The sequence below is a fragment of the Rhinoderma darwinii genome, chromosome 4 (genome assembly GCF_050947455.1).
Source record: "Rhinoderma darwinii isolate aRhiDar2 chromosome 4, aRhiDar2.hap1, whole genome shotgun sequence".
Lineage (NCBI taxonomy): Eukaryota > Metazoa > Chordata > Amphibia > Anura > Rhinodermatidae > Rhinoderma > Rhinoderma darwinii.
Window position 1 is genome coordinate 172,808,303 of NC_134690.1, and position 13,623 is coordinate 172,821,925.

Sequence of the window (13,623 nt, forward strand, 5' to 3'; positions counted from 1 at the left end):
ACTGGCTCACTGTCGCATATTTGGTGGGATTGCCCGCTTGTTCAACCCTTCTAACTGGCGATCTCCTCCTTTATCTCTTCCATCTGCAAAACTACCATTGACCTCAATGCTGCTTTGGTTCTCTTATGGAAACCAACCTTGGGGTTTCAGCCCTCAAAAAACAACCTGGCAACCTTTATGATAACTCCAGCAAAATGACTCATCCCAGTAAAATGGAAGTCCACCTTCTGTTCAAATGTGGGTAGAGAAAATGGAGGAGTTCGCAGGCTGGGAAGATAGGAAGCAGTCCAAATTTATCAGAATTTGGGGCCCCTGGATGGAAGCTAGATGTGATATTGCTGTAGACTGTTGACGTTTCTTATATTAGTCTCTAGAATCTTCTCCTGTAAATAGTTAATGTCCTTATTTTATTTTCCTTTTGTTTCTGTAAAGCTAGACTATTGCGGTCTGACCTGTTGTACTCTTCGCTTCCTTTGTATTTATGTATACTTTCAATATGTAATATTTCTCTACGATTTAGGGTACAAATATGCATGTTTTATTGCCTTGTCTTATTTGCTTAGAATTGATAACATTTGAGAAATAAAGAATTTTGAAAATGTGCAGCATTCCCTGAATTCCGCACAGGTTTTTTCTGCTACGTAAGGATGGTGTTTTGAAAAACCCATCCACATGTATACTACTTTAAATCGTCACCAATTTTTTGTGCGGAATGATGTCTGAACTCACCCTATGGCCTAGTTCGCATTATGCTTTTCTGCCTAAGTATGACATATGCTGGAGTCATGAGAGTTCATAACATATCTGTTAGGGCCTGTTCACATCACCGTTCATTTCCGTTCCGGAGTTCTGTCGGAGGTTTCCGTCGGGTGAACCCAGCAATGGAAAGTGAAAGCACAGCTTCCGTTTCAGTCACTATTGATATCAATGGTGACGGAAACATCGCTAATGGTTTCCGTTCGTCACCGTAACGGTGACGAACGGAAACCATTAGCGATGTTTCCGTTACCATTGATATCAATAGTGACTGAAACGGAAGCTGTGCTTTCACTTTCCATTGTGGGGTTCACCCGACGGAAACCTCCAACGGAACCCCGAAACGGAAATGAACGGTGATGTGAACAGGGCCTTAAACAGATACTATTATAGTCTATAGGTGATGGATGCCACTATTAGGCATACGTCAAAGGGAAAAGTCGCTCATAGACTAATATGGTATCCGTTTAACATATGTCATAAACAGCTATAGAAAAGCCCATGACATATACGTCAAAGTATACATGTGGCATACATCACCCATAAGCTCCCATGTTAATACAATGAATACCGTGCGGTATGTGTTTTTATGTGGGATCCCACAGGATGGAATAGCCTAGTCTGATGTAAGAGATCACGCCTGCTGTTATTAAGTCCCACACAAACGTTACCGAAGTGTCGGGATTGTGAATAGACATCGCGCCCTGGCTGGAAGCGATGTCTATTCACTCTCAAGATACTTCAGTGACGTTAATGTGTGAGTATGTGACTGCACATCATGATCTAGCAAGATCACTATGTGCTGAGTAAATGGAGAGAAGTGTATGACGCTGATTGGTCACTAATTGGTCAGCGTCATACACTTCTCTCCACAACGCCCACTTGGTCAAAAAGTAAAAACACGCCCAGTTGGGCATTAAGAAAGTCATTACCATAAATCTAAAATAGGTCATAACTCCGTCAAAATTGATCGTTTTTCTAAATAAAAAACAGAGTTTTCTACATTACAGAACCCGATCACAATATGCAGAAGATAGGGCACTTATAATGCGGTGACAGAGCCTCTTTAAGGGGGCCTAAGAAATCTGCAGACTTCGCAGCAAAGAAAATTCTGCAGCAAGCTCGTATTTCCGCCATGCGTGGATGTATTTTTTACAACCCTAAACACAGATTTTCTTCATACTTTTCTTTTTTATTAATTTCAAATGGCAGTATTTTGGTCAGTAAATTGCTTCAGTATTTGTGAGCCAAAACCAGGAGTGGGTCCATAACATTACACGTTTTCTCTGTATAGGTCCCACTGCTGGTTTTGGCTTCCAAATACTGAAGCAAAAAACGCGCTCTTCAGTATCAGGTTGTGGGTGGACAAAAGTGAACCTGTGAGTTGGGGTATCAAAAAATACAAGTTCTTTATATTGATACGTAATACAAGTTGGCCCATTCCACACAATGTCGATTAGCAAGAAAAGGTTGATGATGTCCGCGGCAGAAAGGGCAGGTGCGATAGGTATTTACATACCCCAGTCTGAAAACACTACAGCGGACTCAAGAAATCTCATATGCGGAGGTTTGCGGGTTTACTGCAGGCTAAAAGTGAGTTTAAAACCTACATACAAACCAAAAAGTAGGATATAACTCCCAACAAATATATAAATTACATCTTTATTACATTTATTATCAAATAACAATTATATCAAAAACATTATTTGTGTTTTTGTGTTGTACTTTTTTCTTCTTTCTTTTACTTCTCTATGGGGGCTGTCATTATTTTTTTTTTCATCTCTGTATGTGTCGATTAACGACACATACAGAGATGGAATACGGCACATACATCCCCATAGAGAATGCGAACAGGAGCCGTTCCTTTCATTATAGTGTACGCCGTCTGTGTTTTAACGGCGCATGCGCCACTCCCACACAGTCCAAAAGGAAGGTCTTCGGCAGAGCGACATCCAGCACCATTTTCATACGGACCGGAAGCCGCGGCCGGACAGTAAGATGATTACTTCCGGTCGCGCCTTCCGTCCATATGTTCAGAAGCAAGGATAGGGAGCGGAGGCAGCGGCAGCAGGAGCAGGTAAGTTATGTTTGTGTTTGTTCGTGTTTTACTATGTGATTACCACTGTATCTAATCCTCCTACACTGTGCATTCGCTCAAAAAATGGCGGAACACAGTGTAGGAGGTTTGAACATTCAACCCCCTCCTTTCTCCTGGCACTAGCCAGGAGAAAGGAGGGGGAATTGTTTGAGCACACTAGAGCGAGTGTGTCTTCTCCAATTTTGCAGCATAAAGCAATGAGGTTGCTTTACCACATGCCAATGCTGCAATTTTGGGAATTGCTCCCTCTAGTGACCAGCACATGGAAATGTTATAAATTAGAATCTAATTTATAATATTTCCTGACTTGTGAAAAAATGTAAAAAATTTGAACAATGTGTAATCATTTATATACTAACTGTTTAACTAAAATAAAAAAAAATTTTTTTTCTAGCGACACATTCCCTTTAAAGGGGTTTTCCAGGGACACTATTTTTTTCATGCCGGGCAGCACATGAGCACTGAGGAGTTTTATTAATGAGAGGCAAATGGGGCGGGCATTGAGGCGTAATCAAAGAGTTCAACGGGGCGGGCATTGAGGAGACTGTGGACCAATAGGATGCCTCAAACCCAGGTATACGTCAGAAGTCCCGGGTTTGAGGCATCCTATTGGTCCACAGCCTCCTCAATGTCCGCTCTCTGTTCATTCTTTGTTTCTGCTTCAATAGCGGCACCATTTTATTTTGTTATGATGGGGTATATATATTTCGGGATGATGGGGATTACATATATACAGGGATGATGGGGATCACATTAGATATCTGAGGTGCGGTCATGTGATTCTGTGACCGCACCTCAGATAAAGCAGGTGTGCGGGATAAACTAAAGTGGAAGAGAGAACTAGTGGGGAGGCCAATAGACACAGAGGGGACGGAATAATTAGTAAAGAACAGCCCTATGTCGTTACGTAGGTGTAATGACGGGGTAAGGAGAAAGACAGGTGAGCCCTAATCTACCCGCCACTCAGTCCCTGCCTACTTGCACGACCCGTCCTAGGCAAAGACAAGAAGCAAATGAAGGTATACATAGACTGAGGGCGGAAGCTAGAACCGTCTGGCCAGGCTGTGATAGGTTCTCCCACTCCTCAGCCTACCAGCCTGAGTGGTAGCAGATCGAGTCACTCTAAAAGTCCTAGGAGCAGATACAGACTGATTAACCACGGGCGTCGACACAGAAGCTGTGTCTGGCAGATCCTTTACAGTACCCCCCCTTTTATGAGGGGCCACTGGACCCTTCCTAGGTGGACATGGTTTATTGGGGAACCGAAGATGGAACCTCCTGAGTAATACCCCAGCATGAACATCCCGGGCAGGTACCCAAGTCCTCTCCTCAGGCCCGTATCCTGTCCAATGGACCAGGTACTGGAGGGAGCCTTGGACCATCCTGCTGTCCACAATCTTGGCCACCTCGAATTCTACCCCTTAAGGGGTGAGAACAGGGACCGGAGGTTTCCTCGAGGTAACCAAGAACGGGGAGCAGCGTTTCAGGAGGGAGGCATGAAACACGTTGTGTATTTGAAAAGAGGGGGGTAACTCCAGCCGGAAGGAGACAGGGTTAAGGACCTCAATGACCTTGTACGTCCCTATAAACCGGGGAGCACATTTTTTGGATGGAACCTTAAGGCGCAAATTTTTTGAAGATAGCCACACCAGATCCCCGACCACAAACAAGGGGTTAGCAGAACGTCTTCTATCTGCCTGAGTCTTTTGTATGCTCTGGGACGCCTCTAGGTTCTTCTGAACCTGGGCCCAGACTGTGCACACTTCCCGATCAACGACATCTACCTTGGGATTGTTGGAACCACCAGGTGAAATGGAGGAGAACCGTGGATTAAACACAAAATTACAGAAAAAGGGGGAGACCCCTGACGAGTTACTGACCCGGTAATTAAGGGAAAATTCGGCGAGGGAAATGAAGGAGACCCAATCATATTGACAGTCAGAGATAAAACACCTTAAATATTGTTCTAGAGACTGATTAGTCCTCTCAGTTTGGCCATTAGTTTCAGGATGGAAGGCCGAGGAGAAGGACAGATCAATCTCCAACTTTTTACATAAAGCTCTCCAAAACAATGAAACAAATTGTACCCGTCAGAAACAATATTGACAGGAACCCCATGGAGACGCAGGATGTGTTTGACAAACAAGGTAGCTAACGTCTTGGCATTGGGTAGTTTCTTGAGGGGCACAAAGTGGCACATCTTACTAAAGCGGTCTACTACAACCCACCCCACCGACTTGCCTTGAGATGGAGGCAGATCGGTGATAAAATCCATGGAGATATGGGTCCAAGGTCTCTGGGGAATGGGCAAAGAACATAGTAAGCCCGCTGGTCGGGACCTGGGAGTCTTGGACCTAGCACAAATTTCACAAGCGGCAACGTAGGCCTTAATGTCTTTAGGCAACCCAAGCCACCAATAGTTTCTAGCAATGAGGTGCTTGGTACCCAGGATGGCCAAATAGTGCAGAGTCATGATTTTCCCTGAGTACCCTTAGCCGGAATTGCAGGGGAACAAACAGCTTGTTCTCAGGAAGGTTCCCGGGAGCTGAACCTTGATCAGCCGCAATTTCGGAGACTAAGTCAGAATCAACAGAGGATATTATTATACCTGGGGGCAAAACACAAGCAGGATCTTCCTCCGAAGGAGGGCTGGCCATGAAGCTACGCGACAGCATCAGCTTTAACCCGTTAGTGACCAGCCCATCGTGTTTCTACGTCGGTCACTAACGGGCCTTATTCCGATGCCATAGACTTTTTACGTCGCGGCATCGGAATAAGTTTACAGAGCAGGGAGCTGTCAAATCTCCCTGCTCTCAGCTGCTAGAGGCAGCTGAGGGCTGGGAGCGTCCCTGCTCTGCCGTGTGAGATCGATATTAGTATCGATCTCACACGTTTAACCCCTCAGATGCGGTGCTCAATAGCGAGCACCGCATCTGAGTGGTTTTGGAGAGAGGGAGGGAGCTCCCTCTTTCTCCCACCGACACCCGGCGATACGATCGCCGAGTGTCTGTGTCTCTAATGGCAGCCGGGGGTCTAATAAAGGCCCCCAGGTCTGCCTGGAGTGAATGCCTGCTAGATCATGCCGCAGGCATGACCTAGCAGATACCTGTCCGTCTTAAACGGACAGGCAGTAATACACTGCAATACAAAAGTATTGCAGTGAATTATAAATGCGATCGCAGAATCGCATATTATAGTCCCCTAATGGGACTAGTAAAAAAGTGAAAAAAAAGTTTAATAAAGTTAATTTAAAAAAAAATGCGAAAAAAAATGAAAAACCCAGCTTTTCCCCTTACAAAATGCTTTACTGTTAAAAAAACAAAATAAAGTTAAAAAGTTACACATATTTGGTATCGCCGTGTCCGTAACGACCCCGACTATAAATCTATTACATTATTTAACCCGCACGGTGAACGCCGTAAAAAAATTAATAAAAAACTATGGAAAAATTGCTGTTTTCTGTGAATACTGACTTTAAAAAAATGTGATAAAAAGTGATCAAAAAGTCGCATCTACTCCAAAATAGTACCAATAAAAACTACAAGTCGTCCCGCAAAAAAAAAGCCCTCACACAACCGCATCGGCGAAAAAATAAAAACGTTACGGCTCTTCAAATATGGAGACACAAAAACAAATAATTTAGAAAAAAAAGCGTTTTTACTGTGTAAAAGTAGTAAAACATACAAAAACTATACAAATTTTGTATCGTTGCAATTGTAACAACCCGCTGAATAAAGTTATTGTGTTATTTATACCACACGGTAAACGGCGTAGATTTAGGACGCAAAAAAGAGTGGCGAAATTTCAGATTTTTTTCTATTCCCCCCCAAAAAAAAGTTAATAAAAGTTAATCAATAAATAATATGTACCTAAAAATGGTGCTATTAAAAAATACAACTTGTCCCGCAAAAAACAAGACCTTATACAGCTATGTCGACGCAAAAATAAAAAGGCTATAGCTCTTGGAATGCGACGATTGAAAAACGTAAAAAATAGCTTGGTCATTAAGGTCCAAAATAGGCTGGTCAATAAAGGGTTAATATTTTTAGACCCAGCCCTATAGGTGACCACAAAGTTAAATCTAGTAAAAAACAACGCCCATCGAGCTTGTCTCTGGTTTAGCCTCCGGGCAGATTCTAGGAAGACCAGATTCTTGTGGTCGGTAAGGACCGTTACCTGGTGCATAGCCCCCTCCAAGAAGTGGTGCCACTCTTCAAATGCCCATTTAATGGCTAAGAGTTTGCGGTTGCCCACGTCATAGTTACTCTCAGTGGGCGAGAATTTCCTGGAGAAGTAGGCACAGGGACGGAGATGGGTGAGGGACCTGGTACCCTGGGACAAGACAGCACCCACTCCCACCTCGGAGGCGTCAACCTCCACGATGAATGGCTCCATTTGGTTAGGCTGAATCAGCACTGGGGCAGAGATAAAGCACTTCTTAAGGATCTCAAAAGCCTGGACCGCCTCCGGAGGCCAGTGGTGGAGATCAGCACCTTTTGCGAGTGAGATCCGTAAGAGGCTTAGCAATGACCGAGAAGTTAGCAATGAATCTCCTGTAATAATTAGCAAACCCCAAAAAGCACTGTAACGCCTTCAGGGAGGCAGGTTGACCCATTCAGCCACAGCCTGAACCTTGGCAGGGTCCATGCGGAATTCATTGGGAGTGAGGATTTGACCCAAAAATTTAATCTCCTGCACCCCAAAAACACATTTTTCGGATTTAGCAGAGTTTGTTTTCCCGAAGGGCCTGGAGCACCTTCCTGACATGCTCAATGTGGGAGGACCAGTCCTTGGAAAACACAAGTATGTCATCAAGGTACACTACAAGAAATCCCCCCAGGTATTCTCTTAAAATCTCCTTTATGAAATTCTGGAAGACCGCGGGAGCATTACACAACCCAAAGTGCATGACGAGGTATTCGAAATGACCTTCGGGCGTGTTAAACGCAGTCTTCCACTCATCCCCATCTCTGACTCGGATAAGGTTATAAGCCCCCGAAGATCAAACTTAGAGAACCATTGGGCCCCCTGAACCTGATTGAAGAGATTAGGAATCAAAGGATGGGGATACTGGTTCCTTACAGTGACCTTATTCAAGTTTCGGTAATCGATGCACGGCCTAAGACCACCATCCTTCTTCCCTACGAAGAAGAAGCCAGCACCTACCGGAGAAGTAGAGGGGCGAATGTAACCCTTGGCCAGGCTTTCCTGGATATATTCTCTCATGGCCTCACGTTCGGGACAAGAGAGATTAAATATCCTACCCTTAGGGAGCTTAGCTCCTAGTACCAAATCGATTGCGCAATCGTATTCTCTATGAGGAGGTAACACTTCGGAGGCCTTTTTAGAAAAAACATCAGCGAAGTCCTGAATAAACTCAGGTAGAGTGTTCACCTCCTCAGGGAGAGAACTAAAATTAACAGAAAAACAGGACGTCATGCATTCATTACCCCATTTAGTAAGATCCCCAGTATTCCAGTTAAACGTGGGATTATGCATCTGCAACCAGGGAAGGCCTAAAACCAAATCGGACGATAATCCCTGCATCACCAGTACAGAACACTGCTCCAACTGAATGGAGCCAACAATGAGTTCAAAAACAGGGGTATGCTGCGTAAAATAATCATTAGCAAGTGGAGTGGAGTCGATACCCACTACCGGGACAGGTTTAGGCAAATCAATCAATGGCATAGCTAGAGACATAGCAAATTCCACAGACATAATATTAGCAGAAGACCCTGAATCCACGAAGGCACTACCGGTGGCAGACCTACCCTCAAAAGAGACCTGAAAGGGAAGCAAGATCTTATTAGGTTTCATATTTACGGGAAATACCTGTGCGCCCAAGCGACCTCCCCGATGATCACTTAGGCGCGGAAGTTTTCCGGCTGCTTATTCTTACGCCTAGGACAGTTGTTCACTTGATGCTTGTCATCCCCACAGTAGAAGCAGAGATCATTCTTCCTGCGGAGCTCTCTACGTTGTTGGGGAGACACCGAGGCCCCAAGTTGCATAGGTTCATCCGAGTTTTCCGTGGAAGAACCAAGCAACGGAACCTCGGGATCCATCATGGGGGAGCCAGAGGAGAAGGCACAAAAACGTTCAAGTCGTCGTTCCCTGAGACGTCAGTCAAGACGTACCGCTAAAGCCATAACCTGTGTGTACCTAAGTGGAGAACACCAAAAGTAATCCCTAGAGTGCTTGTTATAAACATGTGTTTCACTTAGTGTGCAATGTCTATAGGGACCTGGGCACAACAACCCATAATGAACATGGTGGTAACGGTGAAACCCGCTAATTTATAGAAAAACCTAAAGACTGGAGTCTGACACACCAAAAATAAGTTAAAACAATGTAAATGTATTAGATCAAATTAAAATTACAAAACATATTAAAAGCAGAGATGATTTCCACAGTGCAGAAAGACAACCAGATTGTACAAAAAATATGAATATATAAATATATGAATGACGCTGTGTAATCACAAAAAGATGAAGCTAAAGCACATTGCATTTGTATAGCATAATTATATCACAGCACGAAAAGGTAAGAGAACCTACTCAGCACTTTATGTATGGACTATGTTGTAAATTAATTCCAAAAGCCAAATGTAAGTGAACATATGGTGGTTCAGTAACTAATATAAATAATGATATATGCACCATGTATAGACTCTACATAATGCACACAGGGAATTGCTCGTGCAATTAAAAATGTTGTATAGATATGGCAAAAAAGGGGGGTATATACCATACATGATAAGTCTATTCAAATACTGAAGAGGGGCTCTTACCCATCACGGAGGTCACTGTCTCTGGTGTCAGCCCCGACGCGCGTTTCGGCCCGGAATCCTTGGTTAAAGCCATAACCTGATCTAGAGAGTCAGAAGAGGGATAACTAACTAACTAATTAATTAACTAACTAACTAACAGGTCTTTCAGGGCGTTCGACAGACCCAATCTAAACTGGCACCTCAAGGCAGGGTGATTCCAACGAGAAGCTACACACCACTTCCTAAAGTCAGAACAGTACTCTTCAACGGGTCTCTTACCCTGACGTAAGGTCACCAGCTGAGTCTCGGCAAAGGCAGTCTTGTCAGTCTCGTCATAGATGAGCCCGAGAGTGGAAAAAAAAGGTAAACAGAGGAATGTTCAGGGGCGTCAGGAGCCAAGGAGAAGGCCCATTCTTGGGGGCCGTCCTGGAGCCGGGAGACAATTATACCCACTCGCTGGCTCTCAGAACCTGAGGAGTGGGGCCTTTGATGGAAATAGAGTCTACAACTCTCCCGAAAGAAAAAAAAAAGTCTTCCGGTCCCCTGAGAACCGGTCAGGTAAATTGAGATGGGGTTCAAGAGGTGAGGTGGGGGGCACTAACTGGTTAGCATCACGCTGGTCGCACCTCTGAGCCAGGGCTTGGACCTGTAAGGAGAGACCCTGCATTTGCTGAGCCAGGGTCTCAAGGGGGTCCATAGTAGTAGGAACCAGGGTAGAAAAGGTATATGGGCCTGTGATTATGTAATGACGGGGTAAGGAGACAGACAGGTGAGCCCTAATCTACCCGCCACTCAGTCCCTGCCTACTTGCACGACCCGTCCTAGGCGACGGGCATACAACTGGGCGACGGTCCCTACGCTCAATACGTGCACGAGAGACAAACAGACAAGGGTACACAGAAGCTAAGGGAAATGGCAGTTGCCCACGGCAACACCGTGAGCAACAAGAGTAGTGAACGAGCCGAGTCAAACCAGGAGTGTACGAGGTACCAAACGCAGAGCAGGAGCGTAGTCAGTAAAGCCAGGGTCAGAATGAAGCAGAGGTCAATAATGATAGCAGGAGCAGCAGAGCCAGGAAACAAGAGAGAATCACAGGCAAAGACATGAAGCAAATGAAGGTATAAATAGACAGAGGGCGGGAGCTAGGACCGTCTGGCAAGGCTGTGATAGGTTCTCCCACTCCTCGGCCTACCAGCCTGAGTGGTAGCAGATCGAGTCACTCTATCAGACCTAGGAGCAGATGTAGACTGATTAACCACGGGCGTCGACACAGAAGCTGTGTCAGGCAGATCCTTTACAGTAGGTCAGTGAGGTATCGACACAGGGCTGTGTGTATTCTCAGGGTATGTTCACACGATAGCAGGCATTTACGGCTGAAATGACAGCCTGTTTTCAGAAGAAAACAGCTGCGTCGTTTCAGCCGTAAATGCTCCTCCTCGTAATATACGAGGCGTCTGTGATGCTCGTATATCTTGAGCTGCTCTTCATTGAGTTCAATGAAGAACGGCTCAAATTACGTTGCAAAGAAGTGCCCTGCACTTCTTTGCCGAGGCAGTCAATTTACGCGTCGTCGTTTGACAACTGTCAAACGACGACGCGTAAATTACAGGTCGTCTGCACAATACGTCGGCAAACCCATTCAAATGAATGGGCAGATGTTTGCCAACGTATTGTAGCCCTATTTTCAGACGTAAAACGAGGCATAATACGCCTCATTTACGTCTGAAAATAGGTCATGTGAACCCAGCCTAACTCTGGTGCACGACCATGTGTCGAGAGAAAAAAAGAGACAGATGAAAATCAGAACTTCTGGCAGGGCAGAGGTAGGGTGAATAGGAAGAAATGTGTTCAGATTTAATACAGACTATATATGAGGAACTTTATTAAATAGTTACATCGAATAATACTTCAAAGATTTTGGGTCCCTGGAAAACCCCTTTAACTACTTGAAGGGGTTGACCGCTTTTAATTTGTTTTAATAATTTACAGAATAGAAAATCATACAGATTTCTCATATATACGTATTTAAAATTCGGATCACATATCTGTCTCATACCAGTGTCGTTTCCTTTGTCTAAAAAATAAAAATGGTATAGCCCATAGATTAGTCCATAGAAATGCATCCATAGGATAACTGAATGGACTAAAGATGGCGGCAGTCATGTGACCCGTGGAATTCAGGTAACATTGTCCAGGTATATAACAGGTGAATAACAGGTTATTGAGGAGCAGGAGTTATAGAATATTTCTACCTCCAGCAGCATCTCATGTCTGTCAGTGTCTGTGAGGAGCAGATCTTACATTCTTCTCACTGTCTCCTGTGTGTGTTGTGGTTTTTCTCAATTTAATTTTAAGTGAAGTTGTCATGTTATTAATAGAGACAGGCGTTTAGATATATATCATCTAGGGACCGTGAATACGGGCACAGTGAAATAGCTGCTCATCATTATCCCACCATTAGTCCTATTCACCTAGCCCATGGATGTGTCTGCTATGTGGTCCCAGCACGTCATGTAAGGCCTTATTCACACGGACATGTCCGTTTTGCGCGCACAAAAAACACTGCGTTTTGTGCGAGCAAAAGGTCCGTGTGTCATCAGCATATGGTGCGTGGCTGCGTGATTTACACGCAGCCGCCATCATTATAACACTGGTTTTAGGTTTACAATCAGAAAAGCACGTGGTGCTTTTCTGTTTTCACTCATAGTTTTTACTACTGTAGCGCGCATCACCCGGAAGTGCGTAGCACAGACGTGTTATATGTTCATGTGAATAAGGCCTAACCCTGTAGCGAACTGAATGCGCGCGCGCGCGTGTGTGTGTGTGTGTGTGTGCTGGTCACATGACTGACGCCATGTTTAGCCATATTCAGTTAGCTTGTGGATGCCCTACACAGGACTAATCTGTGGGCTGTACCATTCCACTGTGACAGGGGCCTCATGCAGTGTAAGGCTATGTTCACACGGAGTATTTTGGGGGAGGAATATCTGCCTCAAAATTCCGTTTGGAACTTTGAGGCAGATATTCCTCTCCCTGCACGCCGATTTTCGCGCCGTTTTTCGCCCGCGGCCATTGAGCGGCGCGGGCATAAAACAGCGAGAAATACGCTCTCTCCTGCCTCCCATTGAAGTCAATGGGAGGTCAGAGGCGGAAGCGCCCGAAGATAGGGCATGTCGCTTCTTTTTCCCGCGAGGCAGTTTTACTGCTCGCGGGAAAAAGACGCCGACGCCTCCCATTGAAATCAATGGGAGGCGTTCTCGGGCCGTTTTTGCGACGCGGTTTCCGCGTCAAAAAACTCGGCAAAATACCCCGTATGAACATAGCCTAAGAAAGGTATGTGAGCATAATTTCTAATACGTGTATTCTAGCAAACTGTATGATTTCCTATACTACAAATAAGTAAAAATAAATAAAAACTAGACAACCCGTTAATTGACCTTATTGCAGACATGATTTGCCTCATCAGACATTGGTGGATTATTGGCATCTTGTTCTCGCGATCGGCAGCAGTCACAGCGGTTAGACTAGGACGATTGGGCATTAGCGGCATATGATCAATACCTGCACTTCTCGTCCGTTCTAGTTTTTTATACATGACGTCCATTATCTTTTGTTCTCCGCTATTGAACTGTGTTCACATACTTGCGGCTGCAATAACCACACACTAGGCTTCCATTGAATGCTTCCGCAGGTTACTCGTCATGTGACATCAATCACGCCCTCAACACTTGCCTGTCGCACACTCATCACGTGTCCGGCATGGAAGGCGACGCAGCGTTTCTGACGGCCCGCCTCTTCCGCTCATTTCTGTCACGTGGACATCGTGTGCGCCTGCGTAGTACGGCGCCGGGATCCGGAAATGGGCCATCTGGCTGGTGCGGCTGCGCCCGGCTGCGCGGACTAAGGAGAGCAGGTGAGACTTGGTGGGGCCAGGCTCGCAATCCATCACCATCCTTCGTCTCCTACGTTCCCACAGGTCCGAGGCAGTTGTCCGCCC